The sequence below is a fragment of the Halichoerus grypus genome, chromosome 4 (genome assembly GCF_964656455.1).
Source record: "Halichoerus grypus chromosome 4, mHalGry1.hap1.1, whole genome shotgun sequence".
In the NCBI taxonomy this organism is placed as follows: Eukaryota; Metazoa; Chordata; class Mammalia; order Carnivora; family Phocidae; genus Halichoerus; species Halichoerus grypus.
The window spans coordinates 183355394-183369880 of record NC_135715.1 but is presented as its reverse complement, the minus strand read 5'-3'; the positions used below and the strand labels follow the sequence as shown (position 1 = coordinate 183369880).

At 35.7% G+C, this 14487-nt stretch overlaps 1 pseudogene; it reads left to right on the top strand.

The window, feature by feature from the left end:
- Positions 1–5300: 5300 nt before the first annotated feature.
- Positions 5301–6700, top strand: LOC118530811 (heterogeneous nuclear ribonucleoprotein A1-like; annotated as a pseudogene).
- The last annotated feature ends 7787 nt before the right edge of the window (positions 6701–14487 follow it).

The following is a 14487-nucleotide window of genomic DNA, read 5'->3' as shown; positions in this document are numbered from 1 at the left end:
TTGCTCACTGGAATTTGGCCATGTTCTCCACCCCAGAAGAGAATCATGCATTATATCCACTCACCAAATGGGCCTGCCTCTCTCCTCCATTCTCCTGGTGCCATTACGAATCCATTGCTCTGCCACAGCTCCTAAAATTCACTTAATCTGAGGCACAGAAATGTGGGCATTGGATAATCTCTAAATCTGGTACTTTCCTCATAATTATTTATGAGCCATGGGACTCCTGAAACTAAGTTTAGCTGGCAATTCCTTTATAAACCATTGCAGTTGGTATGATGTTTGCCAAAATGTCAATATACACAGTTCTTATCACTTAAGATGTGTTGACTGAAAATAAAGGTACCTCTGACTACCCATGACTGAAACCATAAGGATATTTATTACAACTTACCTACCAAGAGCTCTGGGACAGGTGACTTCCAGGTCTGTTCAGGGGCTGGGCAGTATCAGACCACCGAGGTGACATTTCTGCATTTCTCTTAGCCTTCCCCGTTTAGCTACAATTTGGCAGCTGCTATCACAGACATCACACAACTAACTATATTCACACAGAAATCAGGGGTTAGGTGAGGTGTTGGTAATAAAATAGCTTTTTCTTCGCAGGCTGGCTCTCTCTTTTATCAGGAAGCAGAATGTCTCCCACAAGGAAACAGTTGGCTCCTCTTATAATGCATGAGTGGCCAGAAGTAGTTGGCATGCCATCCCCTATACCAATCCTGGTGAAAATAAATAGCATTCACGAGACTGGCTCAGACTAATCATAACTTGATCCCGATGATGGGAGGAAAGCCTTGAGCATGTTGCTGCTAAATGAAGCAGGGGTTATGTTAGCAGCAGCTGTTGGGTAGGCCAGTGGTTCATCTGGAGTACTAATTAGAACGCAGATCTGGAAGCCCAACCTCTTACGTCTGCTTCAGTAGGTCTCATGTGGAACCTGAGAACCTACATTTCTAATGACTTCTAGGTGATACTGTTGATGCTACAACTTTGGGAGGCAAGCACCAGCCTCTACCACACAACTCCATAGGTTGCAGATGAAGTCAGGGTCATCAAGTTATTTACACACCTAGGTAAGGATTCGTGCTGATATCATATACTGATTCATGACACCTTGGTCTCACCTACAACCAACAGGCAAGCGTTAGTACTACCCTCCCAATCAGAGTGGGAACATAAACTGCATCAATTCCAGTTTTCATAGTTTTAAAATCAATTTTGTGATGTGCTTCATCATGTCAAACATATAAGGGAATGAGCTATAAAATAACACACACTTTGTGCAAAAACAAATCAACTCTCTAAATCAAGCTATGAGCCAGTCCAGATCATTCAAAATAACAGGAATTCTCTTATGAAATTTAAATGCAACATAATATTGTATTTTTCTCCAAACACCTGACTGTATAAAAATGGGAAGGATAATAATGTTTTACATTTTCTAAAAATATTACATCGTAGGAAATTGAGTCTTGGCGTGGATTAATGTCAAACCAAACAGAGGGCTGGAAAATCAGCTGGTGAATACATTTTTATTGGTAGAGTTTAAGAAAATTGATATATTATGTCTAAGAGACTCCAGAACAAATGCAAAAAAGAATGATTTGGATACATTATGTAGAATAAGTTTTGTATTATAATAGGCAGATATGAAGGTAGCAGGTAACATTATTAAAGAATGTCTATTAGTACCATATGCTATCAATATGGACTTGTTGATGATTTATTATATATCTAGTGTGGTGATAATGTCCTGTTATATGCTTGTAGACAATATATAGAGGCAAAAAGTTTTACCCACACGAAGTGTCTAAGCAATAAAGGAAGTTATAAGGAACGGGATATTTCAATGGCCATAAGCCCAAATACTATGATAAAGAGTGTGCACATGCCCTGAAGTAGATGGGAAAGGCTCCATAGAGGAAAGTTCTGCCTCAGGTTCTTTATCATTAAGGGAAAAGGAAGGAATTTTAAGTTAGGATAACAGAGAGGGGTAAGAATATAAAAAAAAGAAAAATTAGAGAATAAGGAGGAAGTTTGTCTGATTCTAGGGTGAGAATTATGAACAATTAAGAGCATACTGGCTTTTGAATTCTTTGCTTTATCCTGGTGAACTACAAATGTGAATAAACAAGCCTATGGCAAAAACCTATTCAACCAAGCATTTTCACAGGGCAGATTTCTGAGATTAGGATTTCAAGATTAAAGAGCTATTGAGTGTAAAAATAAGTTCTATATAAAATAGAGAAATGCTTTGCCATGCCATAAGGGATTATCTTATAAACACACATCACATTTTACATGTGTGAGGAGCCAAAAAGACCCATCTGTGCTCCAGATATTATTTAACCATCTAGAAAGAACTCAGGCTCTGCCTGAGCCCTATATTTGGATAAACACTTATGATCCCATATAACTAATTGCTCTTTTGTCATGGATACTTTTATCTTCCTCTTTATAAGCCCCATATTTTTGTTAATTTTTATTAGCACTTCCTACACATTGCCTGTATTCTTTACATAAGAAATCTGGGCTAATATCATAAAATAGCCCTTAAATGTTACTTCAAAGATAAAGAATTTTTGAAAGAGTACAAGTGAAGGGAAAAAAGCTTTCTCTTTTTACTTCATGCACCTCTGTTTTGTTTGAAAATTTTAATTACCATTTTGGATAAATGTTTAAACTAATAACTTTTTATTGTGGTAAAATATGCATAACATAAATTTATCATGTAAAATTTTCAATGTACGTTTCATTGGCATTAAGTACATTCACTTTGTTGTGCAATCATCATGACTATGCACATCCAGAACCTTCTTATGATCCCAAACTGAAACCCATTAAACTATAACCCCCATCCCTTCTCTTCTCAGCAACTAGACACCATTATTCTACATTCTGTCTATATGAATTTGACCACTCTAGGTATCACATAAGTGAAATCATACACTATTTGTCTTTTTCTGTCTGGTTTATTTCACTTAGCATAGTATTTTCAAGATTCATCCATGTTGGAGCATGTAGCAGAATTTCGTTCTTTTTTAAGGCTGAATAGTCCACCGTTTGTCTATACCACATTTTGCTTATCCATTCATCCATCAATCCATTCATCCATGCAAGCAACACCTGGGTTGCTTCCACTTTTTGACTATTATGAATAATGCTGGTATGAAATGGATATACAAATATATGTTTATGTTCTTGCTTTCAATTCTTTTGAGTGTATATCCAGAAGTGGAATTTCTGGATCATATGGTAAGTCTATGTTTAAGTTTTTGAGGAAGCTTCATACTGTTTTCCTCAGCAGTTGTACCACTTGACATCCCCACCAGCTAGGCACAGAGTGCAGTTATCCCACATCCTCACCAATACTCATTATTTTCTGTGTTTTTTGTTTGTTTTTAGTAGTAGCCATTTTAATGAAGTGAAGTGGCATCTCGTTGTGGTTTTGATTTGTATTTCCTTAACAATTAGTGATGTTGAGCATCTTTTCAGGTGCTCATAGGGCCATTTGTATATCTTCTTTGGAGACCTATCTATTCAAATTCTTTGCATATTTTAAAATTAGATTGTTAGTTATTTTGTTGGTTTTTATCCTTTGGCATGTGGATATCCAATTTTCCCAAAGCTGTTTGTTGAAAAGATTGCCATTTCCCCCCCGAATAGTCTTGGCACCCTTGTCAAAAACCATTTGACCATGTATGCTAAAGTTTATTTCTGCACTCTCTATCCCATTGGTCTATAGATATGCCTTTATGCCATTACCACACTGTTTTGATTACAGTAGGTTTGTAGTAAATTTTAAAAACAAGAAGTTTGAGTTCTCTTAGTTTGTCCTTTTTCAAGTTAGCTTTGGAAAGTATGTATTTCTGCCATTTTGTTATTTGTTTTCAATATACCTTATAGCTCTATTGTCCCTCATTTCCTGCATTACTTTCTTCTTAGAATTTATTTGATTTTTTCATAGTGAAATTTTTAAATTCCCTTCAGATTTTCTTTTTAAGTATATTCTTTAGCTATTTTCTCTGTGGTTACATCAGGGATTACACTCCTATTTGAATTTACACCAGCTTGATTTCAACAACATACAAAAACTCTGTTCCTTCACAGCTCTGTCAGTTACCCCCTTTCAGTAACTGATGTCATAAAATTCTACCTTTATGCTTTGTGTGTCCAAAACATGTAATAATAATTTTTAATGCATCAGTTTCTTAAATCATGTAGAAAACAAAAAGTCAAGATACAAAAAGCAAAATTATAATACTAGTTGATCTTATATGTATGCTGAGGATAAATCTAAGCATCATTTACAAATTTTCTAATTTAGAAAACTTTGGTATAAATATATATATTAAAAATTAAATATGAGATGGCAGCTAGAGGTTATAGCCATTTATACATTAAGTGTTTCACTTGAAATTATACATGTAATAGAAATAATAGAAATAGAGTATATCCACAGAACATATTTTTATATAAATAATGGTTAGGAAAATCACTCTATTAAGGTAAACTGATATATTTTAGTTTTAAATCTCTTCTCACAGGACAATTGATTTTTGTGTTTAAATTTCAAGATTAAGGCCTGCAAAATGTTTTCAATTCTGTGATAAATGTCTTCAATATGTTTTGAGGCCTTAGGAGCAAATAATAGAAAAATATATTAAATAAACGTCATGAGGAAAGTAGAAACAGTGAAATACATAACATATTAGAGCTCAAGCTCAGAAAGACAGTTCTGCTTCAGGTGAATATATTCCCACCTAAAACAAGCAGTTTTAATTCTTTTAAATGAAGTTCCAGTTTTAATTTGCTTGCACCTGTTAAAAAGCCAAAAAGCTTTGTTTCAGTCTTTTCACTATATTTTAAAACACGACAGTATCTATAACCTAACTATAAACTAAAGTGTTTTTATGAGACTTCTCATTGAAATATATTTATTTTGACCATTTTTATTTTAGCAAACTGCATGGTTTATGGTGAAGTAGAGAACTGAGTCCTAATTTTTAATTCAAGCATTCCTTACATGAGTAGAATTGAAAGTGGATTAGAAAGTAAAATCCCAACCCAGGATGAAAATATGAAAAAAAAAAAAGATATATATATATATATATATATATATATATATATATATATATAGTTTCTTGAAGGGAAGTGCAAACAGAAATGATTCTATCATTGAATCGAAATAAAAAATTCAAAAAGCAGCTACTAAATTTAAATAATTTTCATACATAGTATTCAAATCATATTAAGATTGTTAATTTTAAAAACTTATATTCCAAAAAAAACAGAGCAAAATATTAATGGCACATAAAAGAGATTATTACCCACTTTCTGCCCGTGGACGCGTCCGAGTAAGCATCGTTAAAGTCTCCCCTCCCACCGCCGTCATGTCTAAGCCAGAGTCTCCCAAAGAGCCTGAAGAGCTGCGGAAGCTCTTCATCGGAGGTTTGAGCTTTGAAACAACCGGTGAGAGTCTGAGGAGCCATTCTGAGCAATGGGGAACGCTTACGGACTGGGTGGTAATGAGAGATCCAAACCCCAAGCGGTCCAGAGGCTTTGGGTTTGTCACGTATGCCACTGTGGAGGAGGTGGATGCAGCCATGAACGCAAGGCCACACAAGGTGGATGGAAGAGTTGTGGAACCAAAGAGGGCTGTCTCAGAGAAGATTCTCAAAGACCTGGTGCCCACTTAACTGTGAAAAAGATTTTTGTTGGTGGCATTAAAGAAGACACTGAAGAACATCATCTAAGATTATTTTGAACAGTATGGGAAAATTGAAGTGATCGAGATCATGACTGACCGAGGCAGTGGCAAAAAGAGAGGTTTTGCTTTTGTAACATTTGATGACCATGACTCTGTAGACAAGATTGTCATTCAAAAATACCACACTGTGAATGGCCACAACTGTGAAGTAAGGAGAGCCCTATCTAAGCAAGAGATGGCTAGTGCTTCATCCAGCCGAAGAGGTCGAAGTGGTTCTGGAAACTTTGGTGGTGGTTGTGGAGGTGGTTTTGGTGGGAATGACAACTTTGGTCGTGGAGGGAACTTCCGTGGTCGAGGTGGCTTTGGTGGCAGTCGAGGTGGTGGTGGACATGGTGGCAGTGGGGATGGCTGTAACGGATTTGGTAATGATGGAAGCAACTTTGGAGGTGGCGGAAGCTATAATGATTTTGGCAATTACAACAATCAATCCTCAAATTTTGGACCCATGAAAGGAGGAAATTTTGGAGGCAGAAGCTCTGGCCCCTGTGGTGGTGGAGGCCAATACTTTGCCAAACCACGAAACCAACGTGGCTGTGGTGGTTCCAGCAGCAGCAGTAGCTACCGCAGCGGCAGGAGGTTTTCATTACTGCCAGGAAACAAAGCTTAGCAGGAGAGGAGAGCCAGAGGAGGGACGGGGAAGCTACAGGTTACAACAGATTTGTGACCTCAGCCAAGCACAGTGGTGGCCGAGCCTAGCTGCTACAAAGAAGACCTGTTTTAGACAATACTCATGTGTATGGGCAAAAAACTCGAGGACTGTATTTGTGACTAATTGTATAACAGGTTATTTTAGTTTCTGTTCTGTGGAAAGTGTAAAGCATTCCAACAAAGGGTTTTAATGTAGATTTTTTTTTTTTTTTTGCACCCATGCTGTTGATTGCTAAATGTAATAGTCTGATCATGACACTGAATAAATGTGTCTTTTTTTTTTTTTTAAAAAAAGAGAGATTATTACCCAGACCCGTACTTAAAGATAGTAGTGGTATGCCAGCCACAACCACAACTGTTTTCTACAACTGAGAATTATGCATGAAGGGAGAAATGCATAAATGAGGTTAAGGTTCTAGGACCAAATTCTAATATGAGATAGGGAGGTTTCCACACACATCCAAGCAATTCCTGGACACCAGCTGGATAGCCTATTAATTCAGCTCCATTCTGACACTATTTGAAGATAGCATCAGATCCCAAAGGTTAAGGACTCAGTCCTACAAGACTGCCCCCCACTTCAGACACCAGTTACAAATCCAGGTTATTGTCTGTGCTTTTGGTTTTTTATGGAGGCTTCATTTCATAGACATGCTTGATTAAATCATTGGCCAATGGTGATTGATTCAATCTCTAGCCCTCTCCTCTCCCTGGAAGTCAGGGGCTGGGACTGAAAGTTTCTACCCTCTAATCAAAAGGTTGATTCTCCTGGTAACTAAAAGGTGTGTTACTAAGTCACCTCATTAACATAACAATAAGCACATTATATTTTTTTGCTCTCACACTTAGGAAATTACAAGGGTTTTAGGAGCTCTGTGCTGGAAATGGGAAAAAGACCAACCATGTATTTCTTATTATAAATCACAATATTACAGTAGTACGCATAGTAATTAAGAGCAATCACCTGGAGCCATGGCCAGGTGTGAGCCTTTCTTGCTCTAAGACCTCGATCAAATTTCTTAACCACTTTGTGCCTTAGCTTTCTTGTTTGTCAAATAAACTTAACAGTAGCACCTCAAAGGTGCTTAAAGGTGGTAAGAATTCATTACTCAATATATGTAACATAACTAGAAGGGTGCATAATATACATATTAATGTTTTAAAAATGTAAATTGTAGTGATGATGATGATGCCTGAGATAGGAGAGAAACCTTTAAGAATGGAAGGGTATACACTGTTATAGGTTGAATTGTGGCCCCTAAAAATTTATATGTTGAAGTCCTAGACCAACCATGTATTTCTTATTATAAATCACAATATTACAGTAGTACGCATAGTAATTAAGAGCAATCACCTGGAGCCATGGCCAGGTGTGAGCCTTTCTTGCTCTAAGACCTCGATCAAATTTCTTAACCACTTTGTGCCTTAGCTTTCTTGTTTGTCAAATAAACTTAACAGTAGCACCTCAAAGGTGCTTAAAGGTGGTAAGAATTCATTACTCAATATATGTAACATAATTAGAAGGGTGCATAATATACATATTAATGTTTTAAAAATGTAAATTGTAGTGATGATGATGATGCCTGAGATAGGAGAGAAACCTTTAAGAATGGAAGGGTATACACTGTTATAGGTTGAATTGTGGCCCCTAAAAATTTATATGTTGAAGTCCTAACCCCCACATGTAAGAATGTGACCTTATTTGGAAATAGGATCATTACAGATAAAAGGAATTCATTTGGTAAGTCATACTGGAGTAGTGTTGGATCTACTCCAGTATGACTGGTATCCTTTTAAAAAGGAGAAACTTGGACAGAGACATGTACACAGGGAGAATGCCATGTAAAGATGAAGGAAGAGATTGGGTGCTATTCTGCAAGCCAAGTTATGCCAATGATTGCTGGCAAACCACCAGAACCTAGGACGGAGTCATGAAACAGATTCTTTCCCACAGACCCTAGACATCACCAACTCTGCCAGCACCTTGATCTTAGACTTCTAGCCTCCAAAACTGAGAGAAGAAATTTCTGTTGCTTAAGCCATCTATTTGTAGTACTTTGTTATGGCAGTTCTATTAAACTAATGTAATGTTATGTTACTGGTAATATATAAAGCCATCTATATTCTCGATTTTCTGAAGTAGAGGTACAGAGAAGAAAAGGAAAAACTTCCCTGCTGTATTTTCCTGTGTTTTTACTCTTTGGTAAGTTGTTGCTCACACCATGTTGTTTTGTGAACCTCACACAAGCTATTGAGAGGGTCTCTAAATGAACCCTTGAAAAAGACCGTGCTTGCCAGGAGGAAAGGAAGATTGGCCTTTATCTATTGGCTGAAATCCTGAAGGACTGTAGAAATACATCCACCACTTGAGGATGCCATGGACACAGACAGAACTAGGTGTGAGCCTTTCTGAGATGCCAACATAAAACTTTCTGGAGTTTGAGGTTGCACATGAGCTCTAGACTGGTGCCTCTTTCTGTGGAGAACCCCATGATGTTTGACTACTTTGACTTGTTTTTTAGAGAGGCAGTGTATCCCAATGTTTAAAGAAAGCTGGCTCTGTAAAGAAGGCTACCCAGGTCGATACTAGAGATGTTACTTTGGGCAAGATACTTAATTTTATTGTGTATCAATTTCCACATTTTGCCTAAGTGGGGATTATGACTGCACTTCTTTTATAAGTACTTTGGAGAAATTAACTATAATGTAAAATGTGTAGGATAGTATCTGCGTATAGGAAGTGTTCAATAAATGTTAATTGTTATTATCACTCTATAATATAATTTTCTAAACAAGTCTGTATTCAATAAAATGTGAAAAGAATCTCACAGTCAAAACTTAGTCAAATAATTCTCATGTAGATCTTTTGTGTTCAACATTATGGCTGAATAGAAATACAGTCTTGTGGAAGAAAATACAGGATCTGCATAGTTTCAAAAGAGGAAAGAAAATTCTCCTCAAAACCTCCTCCTCACCTCATCACCCATTTTATTTTTTTCCTAATATGATCTGGAGTCAGATCAAGGAGTTGGGACCGAACAGTGAACAATCAAGGAAGCAGTGCTATCCTTAAGGCAAATGCCAACAGTAACTCAATTATGGGAGAGCCTTAAGAGATAGTTTGTAAGGAATTTGAGTCTAAGAATCCCATACTGAGTCACAATAAGGAGGGAGGTAGAAAGAGACCCAGATTGAGGATGTTCCTTGGTATTGACAAAGCAGGGGCAAGCCCTTTTTAGAGAACAGTTACCACAATTAAAGCATACAAATCTTCCACAGATGAAGTCCAAACCGTAAGTCCACAAGCATCAAGTATCAAGGAGACAAGCTACTATACAGAGCCAACAGGAATATAAAATGATGTTCTTACACCTTCAAGATATTGGAACTGCCAAGTTCAGCTATGTGTGCAACTATTACAGAAATAAATGATTCAAAGATGAGCATGCCACAAGAGGTCATCAAGAACATAATAAGAAGGGTTATTTAAAAATAGGATCTAGTGAAACAAAAATTAAATTTTAAATTAAAAAATTCAATAGATAGCCTAAATATCAGCTTAGAAATAGTTGAAACATTTAGTGAATTAGAAAATATAGAACTAGAAGATATATCGGAAATTATACAGAAAGACAAATTCTGTATGATTTCCCTTATATGTGGGACCTAACCCCCCCCCCAAAAAAAAACAAGCTCGTAGAGAGAACAGATTGATGATTGAAAGAAGCAGGGGTGGGGGTGGGAGAAATGGGTGAAGGAGGTCAAAAGGTAAAAGGAAAAAAAAAACTCTTAGTAGATGGGGAAAAAACTTAGGAAAAGGAAAACTTAGCTACTGGGAACACACAGTAAACATGATAGTGGTGTAAAAGTAGTATTCCCACAAAGATAGGGATAAGATGGTATTATCTTCTACTTCTGCTACTATTCTGGAAATTACTGAAAGTCTTGCTAAATCAATCAATTTGGTACAAAAAGGAGTATAAAGTTTGAAAGAAAAGATTCAATTGAAATTGAATTGAACTTCCAGTTCAGATACAATTACTTGTTAGCAATATCATTATCTAGATATAAAATGCAAGAAAGTCAAATGAGAAATCATCAGAAAGTATTAGATTCATAAGAGAGATTAAAAAACAACACCAACAACACCCAAGATCCCACTCATTACTGTCACACACTAAAATTCTAAAATATTTAGACATAAATTTCAAAAATATACAAGATATAAAGAAAGTTATAAAAATTTATTGAAGAACATAAAAGAAGACCAAAAGAAATGGAAAGACATTTAGCTGCTGAATGAGGTTATTGCATAGATTTTCCCTCAAATTAATCCATAAATTCAATTCAATCAAAATTTTAACTGAATTTTTTTTGGTAGAACTTGATAAACTTTGATAAAACTTGATAAGTTTTAAAGTTCATAAGTATGGACTATTTCTAGAAGGACAGATGAGAAACTGGTAACATCAGTTGCCTTTCAAGGGAGAACTGAATCATAGACTGACTATATGGGAGGAAGACTTATTTAGTTACTATTTACCCTCCTGTGTTTTTGTATATAATATCATGTGTATTTATTCCCTAGACAACAAACTAAATAAAATTAAAATATAGGCTTCATGTGGAGCAAATCTATTTTTTTTATTTTTTATTTTATTTTTATTTTTTTTTTAAAGATTTTATTTATTTATTTGAGAGAGAGAATGAGATAGAGAGAGAGAGCATGAGATGGGGGAGGGTCAGAGGGAGAAGCAGACTCCCCGCGGAGCAGGGAGCCCGACGCGGGACTCGATCCCGGGACTCCAGGATCATGACCTGAGCCGAAGGCAGTCGTCTAACCAACTGAGCCACCCAGGCGCCCTCTATTTTTTTTTAAAAAACAAGATGTTTTTTAAAAAATATAATAATGGCAAACAAGAAAATATATAATAAATAAACCCATAATTAAAGGCTTTGGTATTGAGGCAGAAATAGTTGAATACATCAATGGAGCAGAATAGAGTTAAAAACAGAGTCATGTATAAATGGCAATTCTCATTATGATAAAGGTGGTATTTTAAATCAATGTGTAAAAGAATGGACTATAAATAAATATTGAGCTTCTCAGTTCCCTCTCTGTAAAATGAAGATAATGACTTCATAGGATTCTTGGGAGAATTAGTTGAAATAATGTAAAAAAAAAAATGAAATGACAGACAATTCATCACATACAGTGTCAGGAAATTGGCAAATGTGAACAAATCTTAAAAGATATGAAGGATGGAATGAGAATGGGGTACATATATCTAACAGCAGTCTCAGAAGGAGAGAAGAGAGAAGTAATATTTGAAAAGAAGTAATATTTGAAAAGAATAAAAATGCAAATATTCTAAACTGATGAAAAACACAAATATATATGTGAATACTACACACCCATGATGATAAATTAAATCCTGAAACTAACAGCATAAATATTGGAGAAGAACAAATGGAAACTAATTAAACTTTTAATTTGCAGGTGATAAAATTACCTACATAAAACTCCTAAAATCTTAAAATAATAAGGATCATTTTGGGGCACCTGGGTGGCTCAGTCGTTAAGCGTCTGCCTTCGGCTCAGGTCATGATCCCAGGGTCCTGGGATCGAGCCCCACATCGGGCTCCCTGCTCTGCGGGAAGCCTGCTTCTCCCTCTCCCACCCACCCCCCTGCTTGTGTTCCCTCTCTCGCTGTGTCTCTTTTTGTCAAATAAATAAATAAAATCTTTAAAAAAATAAAAAATAAAAATAATAAGGATCATTTTAAAAGATGGCTAGATATAGGATAAATACATAAAAATCAATTGCGGGCGCCTGGGTGGCTCAGATGGTTAAGCGTCTGCCTTCGGCTCAGGTCATGATCCCAGGGTCCTGGGATCAAGTCCCACATCGGGATCTCTGCTCCTTGGGAGCCTGCTTCTCCCTCTGCCTCTCTCTCTCTCTGTCTCTCATGAATAAATAAATAAAATCTTTAAAAAAATAAATAAATAAATAAATAAAAATCAATTGCATTTCTAAATGCCAGCAACAAACAGAAATTTCATTTTATTTATTTTTATTATTATTATTATTTTTTTTAGAGAGAGAGAGGGTGGGGAGAGGCAGAGGGAGAGGGAGAAAAAGAATCTTAAACAGGCTCCATGTTCAGTGCAAAGCCTGATGCCAGGCTCCATCTCACAACCCTAAGATGGTGACCTGAGCTGAAATCAAGTTGGACACTAACCAACTGAGCCACCCAGGCGCCCCAACAAACAGAAATTTTTAAAAACATACCATTTATAATTAAAATAAATACTGAAATGAATCAAAGAATTCGTCAAAAAGATGATAAACATCACTTATATCAAGAAAGTCATATAATTTTATGTAAATATATTTTAGAGACCTAAACAAATAGATATTTTATTAGATAGGTAGAATGATTTTTCAATTCTCCCCAATTTGACCTAAACAGCATAATTTCAATAAAAATCCCAATAGCATTTTATGGGAAACTTGACAAAAATATTTGAAAATGTATTTGGAAAAACAAAAGGCAAAATATACGCAGAACAATCCTAAATAATAAAAATAACAAAATATAGCTTTCCCTATCAGACATAAAAACTTACAAATCCATAATAATTGATATAGCTAATTTTAGTGCAGGGACTCACAAATGAATCACAGAGTCCAGAAAAGGAATTACAATATATGATAAAAATAGCATTAAAGATCATTAAGAAATGAGTAATTATTCAGTACATGAAAAGTAGATAAAAGAATGCACAATAGAAAAATACATAAAGGACATGAAACAGGTCTTATATGGAGGAAAAAATACATAAGGTGACATATGAAAAGAAGTTCAATCTCATTAGTGATCTAAGAAATGCAAGTTAAGATCACAGTGAAATGCTATCTCACATCCATCAGCCTGACAAATACTTAGGAACCTGACAAACATCAAACGTTGTTATCGATATGGAGCAACAAGAGCACATATACTCTTGTGGAAGTTGTAACTGGTACAACCACTTTGGCAAAGAATGTACTTCCCATTTTGTGGGAAATGTGAAGAGAGATATATCCATGGTCCAGCAAATTCCTATCCTAAAGAAACCCCTGCATATTGTACAACATGAAAAGGGTACAAGAATATCCAAATGGTTAGGGGAGATAAAAGTCCATCTACTGGAAATTTACAATTTTTGTATAATCACCATGGAGTATTATACAGCAATGAAAACAAATGAGTCTCATTTACAAATGACTAAGATGAATTTTAGAAATATCAAATTGAGTTAAAAATACAAGACCTGGAAGAATACATATGAATTTCACAAAACACACACACACAAAACCAAAAAAACCTAATCACTGTATTGTTAAGCATAATTATGTCTGTCCTAAAATTATTTTTTAAAGCAGGGAACTTATAAACATAAAATCAAAGTATTAGTTACATGTAAGAAAGAGCCAGGGGAGTAAGATGAGGATCCCACACAGAGATTAAAGTTGTTATTCAAGGGTATTGATTATATACTTATGCGTTACAAGAAAAAAAAAAGCCTCTCATTTAAGAAAACTACATACTGAATTCCCATTCCTAAACGTAGAAAATAAAGCTAGTATTTGGTCCTTATTAGGCACCCTGGGAATCTCAACCAAATGTTATAAAAACAAGAAACCATCCCATAAAGTGGATATATCTGACCAGTCTCATTCCACCGTATGACATAGTAATATAAAAATACCAATATATTCAGGGAAAAAAGTCTTGCCTTCCCAGGAAACCTACTTAAAATGATAGCATTTTCCTAGTGATTTGGTTGACTTTCTAATTGGAAGCTATATAGTTTTAAATGGCAGTTAGTTTATTCAAAGTGTGCTGGCTCAAGGCTGGCATTATGAAGGATTACTTGAGGGTATGTACAATGCGGTGAAAGACAAATAGTCAGAAAAACATGTGGTGACTCACTGGGTTGGCCAGAAACATCTGTCACTGAAATAATAGAATGTGGTGAGATGGAGTTCCTCCAGAGTTAAAATTAAAACTTTCTATGGTCTT